This window comes from Tachypleus tridentatus, chromosome 4 (genome assembly GCF_004210375.1).
Source record: "Tachypleus tridentatus isolate NWPU-2018 chromosome 4, ASM421037v1, whole genome shotgun sequence".
NCBI classification, from domain to species: Eukaryota; Metazoa; Arthropoda; class Merostomata; order Xiphosura; family Limulidae; genus Tachypleus; species Tachypleus tridentatus.
The window spans coordinates 65,399,136-65,418,821 of NC_134828.1; the positions used below are offsets into that span (position 1 = coordinate 65,399,136).

At 34.2% G+C, this 19,686-nt stretch overlaps 1 long non-coding RNA gene across 5 annotated transcripts in view; it reads left to right on the forward strand.

Annotated features, from left to right (window-relative positions):
• LOC143249323 (uncharacterized) overlaps positions 1 to 19,686 on the forward strand; it is a 97,481-nt gene that overhangs the window by 46,730 nt on the left and 31,065 nt on the right. For all 5 annotated transcript variants that reach the window (XR_013027727.1, XR_013027723.1, XR_013027722.1 and 2 more), the window contains exon 2: positions 19,101 to 19,259. This is a non-coding gene — a long non-coding RNA (uncharacterized LOC143249323). The remainder of the gene's footprint in view (positions 1 to 19,100; positions 19,260 to 19,686) is intronic.

Below are 19,686 nucleotides of genomic sequence, written 5' to 3' on the forward strand. Positions count from 1 at the left end.
ATGTTGGGATAGGATCCTTAACAACATCTAAGACACCCACTGAAAATACTATCGATATTAAGTTTAATGTCACTGTTTACTGTGCATTTTCTGTACAGAATGGTTGATCATAATGAGATATTACATGCAGTGTAGTTCTCAACAGTAGTGAATGGTATAATAAAAGTCAAAAATTTAATTAACAGTTAGAAATATATGTAAATGAGTAGTGTGCTTACATACATTCATCTACATCATGCAAACAAGCTTACTGATTATAGAGAATTAGTTTTTAGATAAGAAAGGACAACTATTGATATTAGCTTCCAAAGCTTATATATGTTATTTATAATATTTAAAATCCTGTTAGAAGTAATATCACTTCATAATTCAAACATACTGATTATAGACTATTTATTAAAAAAAATGTTAAACTTTATATATGATTTTAATTTCTCTATCCTGCCATGCACTGAGACAAACTGGCCTGATTAGAGGGGTTCCACTGTACATAATTAGGGATTATGTAAACAAAAAAAAGGGACTGTGATTGAATGACTGCTTTCAAGGGGTGATTGAATCTGAGGGGTGGCCGCTTAGAGGGGTTCCACTGTATGTAAGCTGGCAAAACATTGAGGTTTTATTTAGGCTTAGTGCCCCATTGTTGCAAAAACATGCTTCATACGTTTGAGATGTGGTTATGTTTGTAGTGACTGTTCTTGACTGACATCCTGTCTCTTAGTTTAAGTTAAAAATTAGGGATGGCTATGCATATTCAGCAATTTTGGATAAACTGATTTTCTCACAAGTTTCAGATATTTAGATCTACTAATAACAGCAAATGTCATGAGGACGTTTGTAGTTTGCACTAAAAATGTCTGATTTTTCTTGTGGGTGAGAAATAATTAGACTGGATAGCTTTAATAAAATGAACACAATCTTTATTATAAAACAAAATGAAAACACAGTATACGTACTTGCACACAGGAAGTACAATCACTCCTAGTAGATCATGATTAGGTTGTAAGCTTGTTCCTTTTCAAGATAATTTTTGTAGAACTAAGCACAATTTTCAAATTAATTTCAACTTGTATAACTCAACAGGTAATCTCTATTTCTTTGTCCAGAAGGTAGCATGACCTTTGTTCACTCAGCATTAATTAGCTGTAACATTGACCATTAAGAAAACAGAAGGTATCACTGTTACTAATTCTTTCAAAGTTACTGTAATGTTCCTTCAGGCAGAATAAACATTATTTACTATAAGGAACAAAGAAATAGCAAATACAGTAAGACAACCTAAATAGCTTTCTGGAACATGTCATTGAGCTGAAATTGCATAGAAACTAAATAAATGAAAAAAACAAAATTTGTAACTGAAACCAGTAAATATATATGCCTGCAAATCACACACACACACACACAGCCTTTCTATAGCTTTGAATCAAAACCTGAAATGAATTAAAAAGAAAGGGCATGGTTTCCTGTAACACAACCAGAGGTTAAAATAATGATATAACATTTTTGAAAATATTGCTATTTTGCAAAAAAATCATATATTTGTTGCACCTTTTCAACTCTATTATTTGTCATGGCCCTCTTTAGAGCCTTTCACAATCATGCTAGAATACCTGACTGACCTAACTTGTGTTGCTTAAGGGAATATTTCCCTTACCTAACAATGTGATACAGAAAGTAACAGGCCTACAATGACCTAAATTTTGAAATCCAAAATTGCCATTTACAGTTCAGTTATTGTTTTAAAAAATAAACTTGTTTAAATTCAAAAATAAAAAAATATTAAAGGTGTTAGGGTTTCCATGTTTGACTAAATGTCATTTTCTCACAATAGCCTGAAAGTGCAACTTTGAACATCCATGTTTTCAAATGATCCTTATTTCATTTTTAGATAATTGATCATCTTTAGAAAAAGAAAAAACCTATAATGAAGTTTTGTGTATGCCATTGATAGGAGAATAGACATTACTGTTGCATTTGTAATGCTTCTTATATGTGCTCTCCATTATGATAATTTATTCATTACTTTGAAATGGCATTCTTGTTTAAAATTATCATTTCATCCAGTAATAAATTATATACATTTACTTTAAGAAAAAGGCCAAACATGGATGATTGTGATTACTTTTTCAAGTATGTTCATATGGTAAAAGATATTCCTGAGGAAGTGAAGATTCAGTTCAAGCAACCTCTTAAATCTGTTTACTACTGACTGCTAAAGCTGCACACTTATAAAATAAACAAGCACATGTCACATGTACAAAAAAAAATCAGTTCAAAGAAGCTGTTTGTAATTATTTTTCTTTTATTATTATTCTGTCAGCCTACAAAAAAAATGGATTGGTATTTTATGTCCAAACCTGCTGTAATAAGATTTATTACAAATATATGGTGTTCTTTTAAATAACTGAAATACAGGGTGAAGCAAGAATTACAAGACATTAGATATCTGTAACATGAAGATACTCAGTGCTTTGTACACTATACAACTGGTATTTTTAGGGAGCCAACTGTATATTATTAATGAAATAAAGGAGAAAAAAAATCATTATATATAGCATTGAAAGTTTATTACACACATTGATAGAATAATTATTTTAAAAGACATAAAGGTTTACTTAAAATGATGTTATAGATGTTTGTTTTGTTTTAAAATACTTTTCTACTCTCAAAATGCTATACATGCCTAGACTGAGACACAGCTTCCACTAGGCATGTATTTGCCCATTGCTATGCATCATATGTATATGGAGAGAATTTAGCTACACAGGTATTATAAATGTTTACTATATTTTAAAAAAAATTTCCATGATAATCTCCAGCTACAACTTAGCTTTTTGCATTTTGAACTAATGTGATTAAATAGTCAGTAGCTACAGCAAATCAGCATAAACCTTATCAGCTAGCTAGTAGCTATGTTTATCATCATTATAAAGTTGGCTACCATATCAAATAATTCTTTGCCCATAGTTGAGCATAAAAATGTCTAGAAAACAAGATAAATAAAAAATTGGTAATTTAAGTACCTGCAAATTATGGATAATAAAAAGCAAGCAAACAAGGATGGAGATACTGTAAACAATATTTACTCCAACTACAAATCCCTAAGTCCCCTGCTGGTACAATTGTAAGTATATAGATTTACAATTCTAAAATCAGGGATTCGATTCCCATCAGTGGACTCAGCAGGTAGCCTAATGTAGCTTTGCTATAAGAAAACGCACACAAATCCTTATTTTGATTCCATGCTGTTATTTGTATTTACAATTGGTGGAGACAAAATAGGGATTTGCAGTTTAATATAATGTTTATAGTATCACCTGTCTTGTTTGCTCGCTTTTTGTGATCTCTGTTTGTAGGTTTTTAAATTCCCAGTTTCTAATTTGTCTTGTAAATTAAATTTTGGCAATGCAGCACACTATATTTGAAAATTGAGTAAAAAATAAAAAGTATATTTTTATTTTAATGTTACTTGTCCATTGTACTAACTTCCTTAGTCTAAATTGATAAGAATTAAATCGACTTTGTAATAACTAGCCAGTCACATTTACAGAAGTAATAACCCCACCCTCAGAAAACTACGTGAACACTTGGAATTTTTTTTTACTTCCATGTGCTTTCCAAATTTCACATTGTTTCATAAGAATGCAGTTTCATTTTTATATAGTTCATACGTTGGCTTTCCCATAGTAAATTAATTGTAAATGAAATTAAAGGCGTTGAGGAGCACTCGGTGTCCCAGATGCATGCCACAAGAGAAATTTGATTTTGAAACATAATTGTTTGTGACCCTCCGGTGTGGTGTGTCATGCGATCCATAACTGCAAGTCGGTTGTGGCCCACCGTGGGTCACATGATAGCCAACATGTTAAATGTTATATTCACGTGCAACATATGTGACTATTAGAGTGGCATTGACCTCGCAGGTATTGCAACACATTTTGAGTTGTTTGATAGTTCAACCTTATTGTGTTTTTCGGTTTATCTTCTGCCCTGGTCTTTGATTTCGTGTTTACTCCATATCAGTCAGTATAGGATCAGCTGATGTGAGTAATAAGTGAACACGTGAATTAGGTGCCACATTGTCATATATTATCTATCTTTTCTGTCACCCGTATGTACGAAAATGTACCAACATGTTAAAACCTGACAGCACAACTATCATCAAGTTTCTAACGGCAATTACACAGTTGGGAGCAAATATCAAAAATCAAATTAAACTTTTTTAAACGTATTCTATACATTTCTATTGACTTGTTTCTAAGTTGTTTTTTATTTAAAGTCAACGCAGTTACATGTCATTGTACACAGGACATCATATATAATACATAAACTGGCTGATTGGAAAATAACGCCAGCTTTTGTTCCAGAATGTAAGAGCTGACGTGAGGAGACAAAGTTTCAACTTCTAAATGGAAGTCTGTCAGTTGCTTCTCTACACTGATTGATAACGGTTTTCTTAGGACTAATAGATACATTTGTAGAACAATTTATATACTTGTGTATTTAAAATAGCCAACACGACAAGTCAGGTGATTGCTAGGACTTTTTATATATCGAAATTGTAGTCATTTCATGCTTGTGTAATAAATGTGAGGTGTGTGTATATGTGATGGCTACTTCCCTCCCTTGTCGTAAAAAAGTTATTTCTCGCGACTTGTGCGGTATGCATGTTTTAATGAAACCACACGGTCCTCGACCAAAAAGTCACTGGGACAGAACAACATGTGTGCTACGTGAAATAAAGATAATTATGTAATAAATTTCTTTTTTCTTTATTAACCTGTCAGCAATGCAAGGAACAGTCGCTGTCCCATTTCATATTAAGTAGGCAAACATAACTATGTGAGAATCGTTGCGTATTAATTTAGGCATAATATGCGATTTTTTACGTTTCGAAATTATACCAAAGGCGCGGGAACATGGGGTATCCGAGGGTGTTTATGTATTGCTTTGCTTCACGTGTGGGGTTGCTGCGTAGTTCCAACAGTATACAAAGGTTTCGATTTTGTTCATTGCTTTTTAGGACCCTCATTATAAAAGCTGTTTAAGAGTCGATAAATTGCATTGTTGAACAAATGCATGCCATGGAAGTTTAAGTAAGCCAACATCACAATACCTTGGCAGTCTTTCGTTTTGTTCATTACAACATAAATCACAACTTTACAGACACGTGGAATCTATACGAGCGAGCAGACTTTCCCGCTGACCACAGCAACTCATAATTCGGACCACTGGTTTATTAATTCTTTTTACATCTTTTCGCTATAAATGAATTATTTCTCTAAATTATCTGACAACAACTGAACTGTATCTTTAATTTTAAACTTTAGCTAACCACGGATAACAGACGAAACCAGACACCTAAAGATAGCTGTTTCGGATAAATACGTCTCAAAGTCATATATCAATTGTCGTTTAATTGTCCACTTTTGTTTCGTGAAAAACCCAAAAAACATTTTTTTATAATTGGGCCTGTATGGTAGAAATAAACTTACTGCACCTGCAAATGTTTACAACAGAAATAATCAATACAGTTGAAAGTGCGAAAACGAGAAAATAGCGACCACGCGCACTACCTGTGATTTCATGTGCTACCGGGGTACGTTTTTTGTTTTTTATAGCGGTCAAGAAATATTATTGTAAAATCTAGGCAATGCTACCCAATAGCATTTACCAGTAAGAAGCATCGTACTTTTTTTTGATACTTAAAGAAATTTATCCATTCTGGCCTGTATTAGCCCTCTGGTGTTAGAATAAAGGTTGTTGTAACCACACTTGTATTCTAGGTATAAGTTTAATTACAATTTATTTGAATAAACATTTGATTCTGTCTGTCGTATTCCAGCTGGGCTAATTGGCCCTAGCATTGAACAAAAAGCTTCATGGTTAACATGTTCTTTGTTTTCATTTATGGGTTCTTAGCTTTCATTTAAGTAGAAGATAATTTGTTAAAGATTTTATCCCATCACAAATATGCATTATGTTTAAAAACAAACAAAAAATAGCTGTATTAGAAACGTTGTTTTTTACAGTGTCTGAGTTGATTTTATATATCTATATAAACAAATATAAGAATATTTCAGTATTTGTTCCTTATACATTTCTACATTTCTTGAATAATCAGCACCAAACTTGGTACAGAGATAAAGGATGACATGAAGAAGGTCTTGAGGGAGATTGGACCCTCTCTAATTTTATATTGATAGAATTCTTGAAATCTACATTTCTGTTTTCAGTATTGGTACCTTTATATAGTTTTATTGCACTTTTAAAGTTTAGTATGTTAAGAAAAAATAAACGGAAGCGCAGTTTCCTATCCTTTGTTACAAACAATTTTTATTTCACCCGTCCAAAGTATAGGTACGGCTTGGCATGGCCACGTGGTGAAGGCGCTCGACTCGTAATCTGAGGGTCGCGGGTTCGAATCCCCGTCGCACCAAACATGCTCGCCTTTTCAGCCGTGGGGGCATTATAATGTTACGATCAATCCCAGTATTCGTTGGTGAAAGAGTAACCCAAGAGTTGGCGGTGGGTGGTGATAACTAGCTGCCCTCCCTCTAGTTTTACACTGCTAAATTAGGGACGGTAAAGCGCAGATAGCCCTTGAGTAGCTTTACGCGAAATTCAAAAAACAAACAAAACGTATGGCTACTCCAGCTATATAAAAGACCCGGGTTATTACACATATTGCTTGTTGCAGGTGTGGTGGTGGGTGAAGATAGTTTTGGTAAATTCATTTGTGTCGACTGTGACCAATCGTGCTTTCTTATCATCACATTGAAAAACCATCTTGGTGGAAAAGTAATTTGCTTTAATGAAATTCTACAGAGAACTCAAGATATTTAAACTTCATCAAATTATCTCTTAAATTAAACTGTAACTGTTCATTTGCTTATTGATTTATTCCAAAAGGCCAACAACTTCTTAAAACTAACATTTGAAACAGCTTTTTTCACATTTCCAAAAATATTACATTTTGTTTAATTAATTATGAAAACCGAGTGAATGCCGTAAATTAGACGTGACGTGATTCGGCACCAGAGCTGTACTTGTAATATTATGATTAACAAGACAAACCAAATGCCTATTTTCGAGACAATTTTCTTTTCAAGTGTTCACACAACATTATATTTAAAACAAACTACATGATTAGAAATAGAAGGCTTTATTAATGAGTGTTACGTTTCGTTTGAATGCGTATAAGAAAAACTTTAAATGTTTATTCGTAGGTGTTTCTTTTTCTTTGCTCATTTGATCCTGTATTATGTTCCTATTCTATAGAGTATAGATTATAAACACACTTGTAAATACGTTTGGGAGTGTATGGGAAACGCATATAGAAATGCGCTCCATCGAGACCACGTGGTCACAGTATCCGTTCATGTACTAGCTGTCTGTGGTAGGTTTGTGTACCGATCAGCGAGTTTTGTTCCCCCTCCAAGGGTGTTTGCGTATTGATCCAACGGGCTGACATCAGAGTCTACACACAAAGCCTCGGTGTTACGAAGGGTGCCAAAATAACCTCGTGCAGGGAAATTGCAGTTGATTTTATTACATTTTCTTGTTATCGACCTTTCTCTTCACTTTATTATGATTTGTTTTTGTTTTTTATTTGTTTGTCTGTTCCACCATGTTTTTCATTTGTATTTATTTTTGTCAGTCAGTAATACTTAAACTAATTTGTAACTGCATCTGATGATGTAACGATAAAAAAAAATAACTGTCATTACAAGATTCAACATGCGTGTGACATGCCCCATGTGCATTGTAACTTTCTGTTAGATTAATGTGTGTTCTTCAACGATGACTATAATTAACAGTGATGTTTCGTTAGAGGTCATAGCCTCACAGTATGTGATGACCCTCTTTTGCTGATTCAAATATATGTCGAAATTGAGGACAAAGGTTAAAGAAGTACATAACTTCTAAGCTGTTTTTTATTTTGTTTAGTGCTTCGTTATGATTTTTATTATTAAGATCATTGCTTGTACTTGTGGCTATGTATAGGTATACAAACCACAAGGTCAAAAGTTAATTTTGATTCCTTTTGTTTCCACATTTGATTATCATGAAACAGATTTCTCAGATAATGTGTATTTATTTGGTAAAATTAATGTAAATTTTAATCCTTTAACTTCTCTACGCTTGTTCAGATTCGAGTTCAGGAATGTTTTATGCCAGTTATATAACGAAAGTATAACTTCAAACATCCGTTATTTTCGTGCAACAAACGTCTCATGTGCACATCTATTTTGAGAATGCTCTACTAGACTATGCAATAGTCACGAGTTGAGCATAATTGATTTAATGGAAATAAAGCTTTTATTTGCACCAAGCCTTATTTGAGTATGTTTTAGTAGCTTTCAAAGATGATTTGAAAAGTTAGAGTTTAATGTCTTAAGATGTTTTTCTACAAGTACTAGTCTGTTTTTGTTTTTCTTCTTTGGTATATCATGTAAAGTTCATGTACCATTTAACATCACAAATAAACCGTAACACACGTTCTGGAGGTTCTGAGGAAAGTGTTGAAGAAATGATTTCAGGATCTTACAACTATTTATCTCATTTTTACAACATGTCTATGATGACCACAGTTTTCGTCAACACTGACAAAATAATTGTTTAAAGAATAACTCCACTCATACGTATCATATATATCAGTCATAATGTTACAAGACGTGTTTATCGTTCTGTTTATGTTAACACTTTGTTCGAGTGTTAGACGAAAATTAAAAAACAAACAATTCATTAGATTTAGAGTTACCTTCGTATAAGCGCAGATAGTAAATTGGGAGACCTATTTTTTTTACTGAATTTATGTTTTTAGAGCGCATATTTAGTGAATTTTATTATTATCACACCCGTGTCTAATAGTTGGTAACACACCTTGAAACCGTGAGAACAGGATTTTTCTTTTCTTTTGGTGTGTTTGCACTTATTGTAAATATTAGAACTATTGTGCCCCCACAATTGGAATAAAATCCAAAGTATATTAATTAATTATATCATATATATTCAGCATTGCTTGTGAAAGTCAATACTGTTATCTAATAAATTGATCTTATCGGATCTGACTGTGTGTAATATTTTAGACAATTTATATATCCAGATGCAAGAAGAATGTTAAGTCAATTTACTAAGTGAAATAAAAACTGTTTTAAAGTAACAATGAACCTGAAGGTACAATATTCGTTGAAATAAGCAACATAAAAGATTATGGGAGTTGTCAGACACAAGGCAACTTGACTACAACGTGCATTGTTTACAATTGCAACTCTAAGAAACGTGTCTAGTTTCATATGTTGAATATTGAGGGCATATTATGCTAAACACTTTCTTTACTCTTTGACTCGTGCTTACGAGAAATGGGGTTTGCATGCAGGTGAAACAGTGGCGTGGCCTGAAACACGACCTCGTTTGTTATACCTGTACAAAGAAGACATTTTAAATCCTTTCTCCAACTAAACGAGCCCCCCCCCCCACCCAGTAGAACAGTGGTATGTCTGCAGACTAAGAACGCTGGAAACTGAGTTTCGATACCCTTAATGGGCAGAGCACAGATAGTCCATTGTGAAGCTTTGTGCTTAACTGCAGACAATTTAAGTTATATACAAGAATATATATAGACACATATTTACGTTTTTTTTATTGTTAAGAACAATAAACACAGCAGTTGTATTTTATGAATTTATATATTGATTGCATCTATCTACTTTTCTGCCTTGTTGTTCCAGGTATTTTATTTTACGAGTAATATGGCCTTGACTAATACAAGCAACTCGATACTTTATGAATTCAAGCAAAACTAAGGCCCGGCATGGCCACGCGCATTAAGGCGTTCTACTCGTAATCTGAGGGTCGCGGGTTCGCATCCCCGTCGCGCCAAACACGCTCGCCCTTTCAGCCGTAAGGGCGTTATTATGTGACGGTCAATCCCACTATTCGTTGATAAAAGAGTAGACCAAGAGTTGGCGGTGGGTGGTGATGACTAGCTGCCTTCCCTCTATTCTTACACTGCTAAATTAGGGACGGCTAGCACAGATAGCCCTCGAGTAGCTTTGTCCGAAATTCAAAAACAAAACGAAAGAGGCCATGAGTTAATGAAGGGTATTTGTATAAATACAGTAGCGTTACGAGAACATTGGTGGTAAAAGAGGAGGAAGTTATACATATGATGTTTTTTGGTATCTGTAAAACAAATTTTGCTGTAAGAAAAAGAATAATAAGCAGTTTTTAAAAATTAATTCTCGGTGTTGAGATGTGATATAAAAAGTATTCTTGTTATTACTAAAGGCCCTTGTTTAACTTATTTAATTGGTTTACCAGGAGACGACGGGCACGTAGAAACGATTGAATTCTTTCTGAAATGTTTATTCCTCTAATTTCGTCCTGTGCTTATTTTGTGTAAACGTTTAAGGCTTTGAGCATATGTTAGAAAATATAAAAAGGGTCTAAATATGTACGTGATGTTAAATTCACGATTATGTTATTGCTTCAACCTGTATATTAATGTTTCTGTCGTGTACAATTTTATTTTAAAAAGTCCTCTGTATTCCCACTTCTTGATGGCACTATTTTAAAAACTGTCATGTTTAAGCGCCTTTTCTTTTTTTCCATTTTATTAATACACACACACACACACACACACACACAAGGAAGGTGTTAAATGATTTTTGGTTTTAATCGCGTAAAGCATAATTTTCTTTGTCTGTTATGAAGCAAATAGTCCGAAATTAAACATCTATGTTTTGCCACTTCGGGTATCAAAACCCGATTTTTAGCGTTATAAGCCTTCAAGCTTACCGTTGAGTCACTTGAGAGCAGTTTCGAATGAAAACATTGTTGTTTATAATTAAAATATGTTTGCTTTAATTTTATTATTTCTAACCCTAGCCCTTCTTGAACTTGCGCGGTTCATACTGTTATTTAAAATACAGGTACACTTGTTTCTATATATCATACGTAATCAACTCATGTTTGATCACACGACAGTGTCAGTTTCACAGTCGTGTACAAACACGCACCTGTTGGTTAGAGCCCAGGTGCGGAAATATTCCGGGAACTATTTCTTGTTTTCGTTTTTGAGTAAAATGAAATAATTGTATTTGTTCCCTAAAGCACGTGAGATGAATCTACCTTTGCAGGAAACGTACATAAATGTTTCGGTAGGAAACAACTAAAATGTATCAATATATTGGACTTGTATATGCATATGAATCGATGAATTTGTTCCATTGATAAAATAGTCTATAAAATTTTGATTAACTAACAAATATTTTTGTGGCATGTAGGTTGTGGTAACACCATTTTCTGATGTTTATTTATATAAGCGCATCCATCATACAGTGAGCGCGCCCTTGAGTACATGTGGTTTTTTTCCACTGCAGCGACTTATTGAACAAATAATAAAAGGCCTGGAGGCTGAACCATTTTTCTGATGCTATCTTTTTTTTTATTACTGTAGTTTCCAGGCCTTACCTGTCCCATTATAGTCGTTACTTGTCAGTGATCTGTGTGATTAGAAAGCGTTTTATTGAATATTCGAGCCTATAATCTAATAACAAAAGTTTCTTGACACTTTGACATGATGCAGCAATTACATGTGTAAAAGAACGCCAACCGGGAACTGATAATAATAAATGGAGTATCGCCAAGAGTAACCTTGAAAACCGCCTAACAACACTGATAAAGGAGACAAATCGAAACATTGTATTGGTGGCGAATATAGCTGATATAAGTAAATATACATACAAGAGATGCCAAACGTATATACTTGTAGAAAAAATGGTGCATTGTGTTAATTTGACTTGGGAGGTTTGATTCCCCTCGGTGGATACAGCGGGTAGCTCGATGTAGCATTGCTATGAAAAACACGTACACTTACATAAGTTATTTGATAAGACTGTAGGATAATCTGGATTATTACGACACATGATTAATTTAGAATTAGTAAGTGTTACAGAAGCCCGCCATGAGCACTGCATTACGTATAGAATATTGTACTTAAATTCCGTGGGAGGTAAGAGGAACAGGGGAAGGAGGGGCGTGTGTGCTAATTTAAAAAAAAAAAAGGAAAAGAAATGAGTCCATTAGTATACACGTTCAGCTGAAACTGTGAGGTACAAAGCTGGGTCTTTGTGTATTTGTGTGTTTTTAGACAAAATAAAATTCCGAGTAGCTACATTTGTTAACTATGTGCGTCAGTTTTATTTATTTCATGTGCATCCAGCTTGGTTGGCAATACTCAGATAAGTTTATTCAATATACTTATGTCAAATTATCATAACTTGTTCGGAATTTTACAACAACCATCTCTTTTATGTGTGTAGTATTGCATATGGAATCCCATATGAAGAGGTATGTTTACTTCAGGATTCTATACGTATGTCTAAAGCCAAAAACTGCTGTTATTCAAAATGAATTACTCCCCTAGATAACAAATTTACATGGTTTATGTGGGTGGAGGAACAGTAATGGAATCCACTTGACAGAAGGCTCGCCAGAAGTCCTTCACTGATCGTTACATTTTCACTGGTAATCTTTTCATTTTCCCAGTCTCACAAAAGAGCACAATAAAACTGTAGTGCACAATATAACACGTTACACAGTTGAAGATACTAGGGATTCTTTCTTTGCATTGCGTTTTCTTCATAGGCCTTCCTTCAGTGAACCAAAGATGACTCCCATACTGAGATAGATCTACATGTAGAAAGTGATCCTATAGAGCATGAAAGCAACCTAGATAAAAATAACTCTGTAACATAATGAAAATTTCAAGTAAAACATTATTATAAAATTTAATATAACATAATATTGTTTCTTTAAACACAACAACAACTATAATATAAAACTATCTTACCGTCGAGGACCTTCTTTTGAGTGCTTTTCGACCACAGGTCACTCTGTATTTGTTAAGTAATTTTTCGAGACAAACCATGCAAACACTAAACTGGTAACAGATTAATTGATTAAAAGTAGTCAGGGATATCCAATCAAAGATTTAATCAAACCTTTCAAACATTTTTCGTTTTTTGAAAACACTGTATTTAAATGCATAACCCTAATGTTGTGCCTTGGATAGAATCACTCATCTATATAAATAAACATTAATATGTTAGCGTATATCTGTTCCTTGTACGTTTCCACATTTCTTAATCATTCAGCAACAAACTTTACTCAGTGATACAGGAAGACATGGGGAAGATCATTTTTAAATATAATTTCGGAAAAAAACTACCACTGTTGTACATCCCTCAGCGTAAGAATGAACTATGTAACCATTACTGTTAGAATTATTTAAAAAAGTATGTTTCTTTTCAGTATTGGTACCTTTATGTATTTGTGTTGCATGTTTATTATTTTTAATGTTTATTATGTTAAGATAAAATAAAGTATAATTTTCCTATCCTTTGTGAAAAAAGTTTTTATTTTACCCATTCAACAGACGGATACTCCAGCTAGTATTTTATAAACTTGGTTTACTTCAAAAAAGTTAAAAAATTTTTATATAGTTCATTATCTATTAAATTGTTTCATTAAATCTGGTAAACTTGTAACCCTAGAAAGATTAGGCCTTGATTTCTTCATGAACAATGACATTTTAAATGAAAACTGGGTGTAAATTTTCGATGCCGGCTGGAGATATTTGCCACTATGTTCTAATGCTGCAGTTATATATCATCCTATCATTTCAACACCTTTTTACCATGTGTGTAATATCACGTCGCATCATCTGAGGGTTATCGTAATGGTTATTGTTGTATACAGGCTTTCGAACTATACCCAACACCCACGTACACAGCACATATATATTAAGGTGTATTTAGACACAATCTACATGTGCATAATGCGCAAAAATATATATTTCATTATCTAGGTTTAGTAAGCATTGAACATCGCAAGAAGGACCAAGGGAATGGCTTCAAAATTTTCATTAAAACGATCTGTTGAATCTCAAGTTCTTATATACACTTCTTACACGTGTCACCGGGTTGGAGAGTATTACCGATAATGTGGAATATAAGTAATACACGATGAAAAAGAACCTTACAAAGTTTCAACTATGTGTGTACAGTAAAGAGATTGTCAGCTCTGGCTTCGTATGCTTGAGTGGAATATATCAGGATGCTTTTAATTACACGTGGCATGAGACTGAGTGTACAATTCTTAATAACGTTCGTTGTAATAAAGTAAAAGAAGTGATGAAAGAGACTATATGTTTGTGACCTTTATTTCACTTGGAAATTCACTTACTCGTGCACGTGGTTGATTTTAACGTGTTAAATATTCTACAGCAATATACAACACGATCGACATAATTTAATAAACTTTTGAACGTAGAGCAGATATTCGTAATGATTTTTTACTACTGTATGCAATTTTAGGAAATTATCTTCGTGCATCGTTGCACGCGCGTGCAGGCCGTGCCCCTGTTTGTTTTTCTGAGATACATGCACACTCAACTGGACAAAGCTTACAGATCAAGCTTTGTGAAAGCTGACTGCCTGGTTGCTATGTTTTGGGCCACTGGCGACTGGCGAGGAGCGCGTAGCAGTAGCTGATAGGTGAATCGGATGGGCCCATTGGTTGTTGCGAGGGGTGTGTTGTACACTGGGGTTGAAATGTTAGGCGCCACCTAACTTGAATGTGACTTCTCCAAATGCTGGCTGATTTATCGGATAGTAAACAAAGATCAATTCTCTTTATCTCCCTTTCTTTCCGCTTCCACTTAACTAGTGTTGTTGTTGTTTTTTTCTTAGTTGAATGCATTACATAACGTTCGACAATGATGTATCATGTGGTTAAAAGTCATATATGTATTGTATTTATGTTGTTCACGTTTAATCTACTCATTTTGAATCAAATCTAACATGTTATTTTGGATATTTAAAACATCTCCAATGAGATAAGTGCAGTATTTTATAACATCTGCTACAAGTATACATACGCACATATGTATGTCTGAAATAGTGAATTACAAAGTCGTGAAAAGATGTCAACTAATAAAGAACAAGTAATCGTTGAAACTTGAAAATTAGATAATATATTTATAATAATTGGTTTGAATTTGACGCAGAGCTCTTGGAGGGCTATGTGCATTAATCGCCCCTACTTTAGTAGTATTAGATTAGAAAAGGGAAGGCAGCTAGTCAACACCACCCACCGTCAACTCTTGGGCTACTCTTTTACCATCAGGATTTACCGTCACATTGTAACGCTCCTCATGGCTGAAAGGGCGAGAATTTTCGATGGCAGAGATTTGTATTCGCAGCTTGTGAGTCGGGATCAATAATCACCAGGCCATGCCAGAACCTGTGCATAATCTAGTTTTGTGAGACAAGTTTACGTTCTCCTGTAACCCAGTAAAATAAGCCGCTCGCTATTCATAAGCCTAATTTAATGTTTATTCCATTTCCTACAAATCAGTGGTCACTCCAGAAAAGTTAAAACTAATAAGTTAAATGACGAATACCTACGTGAGAAAAATATACTGGGTGGGGGTGCAATTACGCTTCATAAAATATGGACATCATCTACTGTTGTAAGCTGTATTTTTAATATCTTAATTTAAATATTTGTGTGCGAGAGGGGGTTAATCATGATGGTGGTGCAACACATCAAGAAAGTTCTTACAAGTAAGGCCTCTGTAGAGTCTAGTAATTACAGGCAGTATGTAAAAACAAGAGAACAATATAAATACGAAATCTATTGAAGTAATCAAGTAATGAGTTACCGAGTGTTCAACGAGTGGTTCAGTTCAGTGCCAAGAATGTTAAGAGTTATCACATTTATTCTGCTATATATAATTGTGTATATATATATATATATATGTATTACTGTAGTTGATATACTACAAACCTTTGAAGCTATAACTGTGACTAACACTTACTGATCGAGAGTTTCAGATATTCAAACAAAAACGTTTATAAATTTCGAATACTACAAACTGTTTAACTTCAGCATGTTCACATCGGAAATTAATAGTTTTACAAAAACATTACATGGCTTCATCGTGAAGAAACTCGACGTGTGGCGGTGAGCAAAGAAGAACACAGAGCTAGCTCCTTGTCAAATGGATTTTACTATATCAGGTGGTTTAAGGCGTTCGACTTGTAATCCGAGGGTCGCGGGTTCGAATCTCCGTTGCACCAAACATGCTCACCCTTTCAGCCATGGGAGTGTTATAATGTGACGGTCAATCCCACTATTCGTTGGTAAACGAGTAGCCCAAGAGTTGGCGGTGGGCGGTGATGACTAGCTGCCTTCCCTCTAGTCTTACACTGCTAAATTAGGGACAGCTAGAGCAGATAGCCCTCGTATAATTTTTCGCGAAATTTGGAAACCAAAACCAAACCTATATCAACTCAAAAGGACCTGGCATGGCCAAGTGGGTTAAGGCGTTCTACTGGTAGTTTGAGGGTCGCGGGTTCGAACCCCGGTCGCACCAAACATGCTCGCCCTTTCAACCGTGGGGGCTTTATAATGTTACGGTCAACCCCCCTATTCGTTGGTAAAAGAGTAGCCCAGGAGTTGACAGTAGGTGGTGATGACTAACTGCCTTCCCTCTGGTCTTACAGTGCTAAATTAGGGACGGCTAGCACCGATAGCCCTCGAGTACCTTTGTGCGAAATTTAAAACAAACAAACAAACAACCAACTCAAAATTAATTCACTCATCGTGAACCCTCCATAAGATATCCAATCCCAGACCAGATGGTTGGCTCAATATTCTTTGTAAATTTGTAAAACTTTTGTATATAAATCGTTATTTATAATAACAGTTATTGTAGATTGTGTTGTTGTTTGTATATTAAAATATATTTGTATTAAAAAAACTGTGTATCAGTCTTGTTGGCAGATATAAATTAGACACATATCGACATGTATTTAATTTCGAAACCCATATTACAGTTTAACCCAGTTTTGAAATTGTAATACGTGACAGTTATGGCATAGTAGGTCAGTTTACTGTCCGTTAGTATTACTGTGGTCGAGCCAGTCTGAATTTTGTATAACTTTCGTATCTAGAACTGAAAGCCAGTTATAACACAGAACAGTTTAGTTTATTTATGATAGAAACATAACGCATGGACAGATATATATGTAAGTGTATGAGTATATATGTGGCGCAACCTTATAGGAATACGTACATACTAGTGTGTAATATGAAGATTATGGAAACTTGTATTACTGTACAAAATTATCTAAAAAGTGCGAAGTATATGTGACTACCGCTGCTTAAAACGAATCACATCAACAAGGAAATGACTCTTAGAAGTAAATGTATGAAAGATACTATAGTTTAGCGCAAGTTTTAAGTATTCCAACATTGTTTATGTGCCCTTTCTTCTTTGTAAGAGGGGGGGGGGGTTAAATTGGATCTATATCGTTTAGATCTATCGGATTGGCATGTATAAACGAAGGATAAATCACTAGTTTAATACTAAGTATCTTCGTTCAGTTGTTCTTAAATTGTGAGTCATGAACAAGTTTAAAAGATTCAACTTTTCTTTCAGTAATATATTGAAAGGTAAGGTAATTGTTGTGCTGAGGAAATGCATTCTTTTACTTTTTGTATATTTCAGACTGCTGCATGTGAAATGTCGTATTTATAAAAGGAAAATATGAAACAAGTATATCTTTTTGTCACTCCCCATTAACACAGCAGTATGTCTGCGGACTCACACCGCTAGAAGTCGGGTTTCGATACCCATGGTGGGAAGAGCACAGATAATCCATTGTGTAGCTTTGTGCTTAACACTAGAAAAACGAACACACATGTTGTTTAATTTATTTGGTCAAAATAAGCTTCTTTAGACTCAAACTTTTGCCAATGAGTTGTAAGTTTATAAATGCCATCTGTAAGGAATTGAACGTCTTTTGATGCAGTGAAATTTTCGAAGGCACTTTTAATCGATCTATGAATTGCAAACATATTCTCGTTTGTTTTTTTAAAAAAAGATAATCTGTGGGGAAATGGTGCATCTTCGTAGCCATCATTTCTTCCTCATTAATGATTATCTGACCCCGAGGCTTATTTTCAAGGCTTGTTTCACCTCACCGATGTCTCCTAAATCAACGCTGTGCTGTTCGCTCATTAGCTGTGCCGTCACAAATGCATGGTTGATATCACGAGCTGCTGTCGCCGCATTATTACCAAGCTTGAATTCGTATAAGAAAATTATACAAATATGAATTTTATCCGTGATGATAAAAATTAATATAAATATTAGTTAGATTCTGAAATAAGAAAAATTAAGTGAGCTTGGAATGAACCAGATAATATTCTATATTATTCTGACAAATTTACAATAATGCTTCTCTTTCAGCTATTAAAAATTGAGTTTCAAATTTGCACATGAAAATCCAATATTCCATATGCAACAGCCTGATAGTTTTTTTCAAATTTGCAAGCAAAGCTACAGAGGGGGCTATCGTCTCATTGATTTGTCTGTTAATCTTAACTCCCCCACAGTTCCATAATAGGGAGCAAGGTTTGGGAAAACGGGTCATGAATGGTGAATCTTTGAGGGGAGGGGTAAATGGCGTCTGAAACTATCAGCTTTCAAAGAGTTAACAAATAAAAGTTTTGTGTAACATGAAATCACCTGATGCCTGTCTTTTCTCTTCCAAGCTTGTCAGAACATCACATTCTATCTGCCAAATCCTCAAAAAATCCTCACGTTATATGCGGAAATGGCATTAACATTCACTATACAGAGTAATTTTGGAAGCATATTGTTACAATAATCTGACATTATTTTTCTTTTATAGAGTACACTTAAAGTTCTGGCACTTCTCAAGTTGTTCTAAATACGTTTTCATATAAGTGGTGTGGTGCCATCCTCATAAGTATGTGTTAGTACGTCACCATATCGACGCTGTTATACTCCACGCATGAAATTATACCATAAAGATTAATAATGGTTTCATATTACAGCTCATGTTATGACCTAAATATGTTGTTACTATACACGCACAGGTTTTATTATTAACAGTGTCAGAATACAAGCGTGTTATCTCCGAAATTGGTTCTCATCAGATGTACCACAAGTTATTGATGTGTTTACCTATTATAGTATTTATTTCTTCTATTTTCAGCTTTAGGTATCCAGATTCCAGACTTTCTTCCGGAAATTCCTCGTTGCTTATTCGATATGACGTTGAACAAGGAGGAAGGAATTCGTTATTGCATGGTTTGTAGAGAACATGTCTTATTCATCAATAAAGGAAGCTTGAAGGAGACAAGAACCAAAAACGGTAGCATCTTTTTAAGTTGAACATGAATTAATATAAACAGTCTGTACATATACTTCAATTGGCCAGTTATCGTTAAATACACATTCTTGTTATAAAGTGATGCTCTGAAATTCTCTTGTATGAAAATAGTGCACACCCTTTTTCATGATGAAAAATAGTTTTTTCCAAAGATAGGACCATGCTATTAAAACTAATTTTCGGTCAAAACAAGCCACCCACGTAGATGGCCGTTGGGAATATCTATTTTACAGTGAGCTTGAGGATTACTGAAGTATTCTATTATTAATATAGTATATAAAGAATCAATTGTTTTTGTGTTTGTTTTTTTTTTTTTTGGTTTAAAAATTGTATACGTACTTAACGTTTCAGCACAAAAAATACAAGGGTTTAGTTTTTCTCTTAATTTTTCAACCAAATTTATAACCTT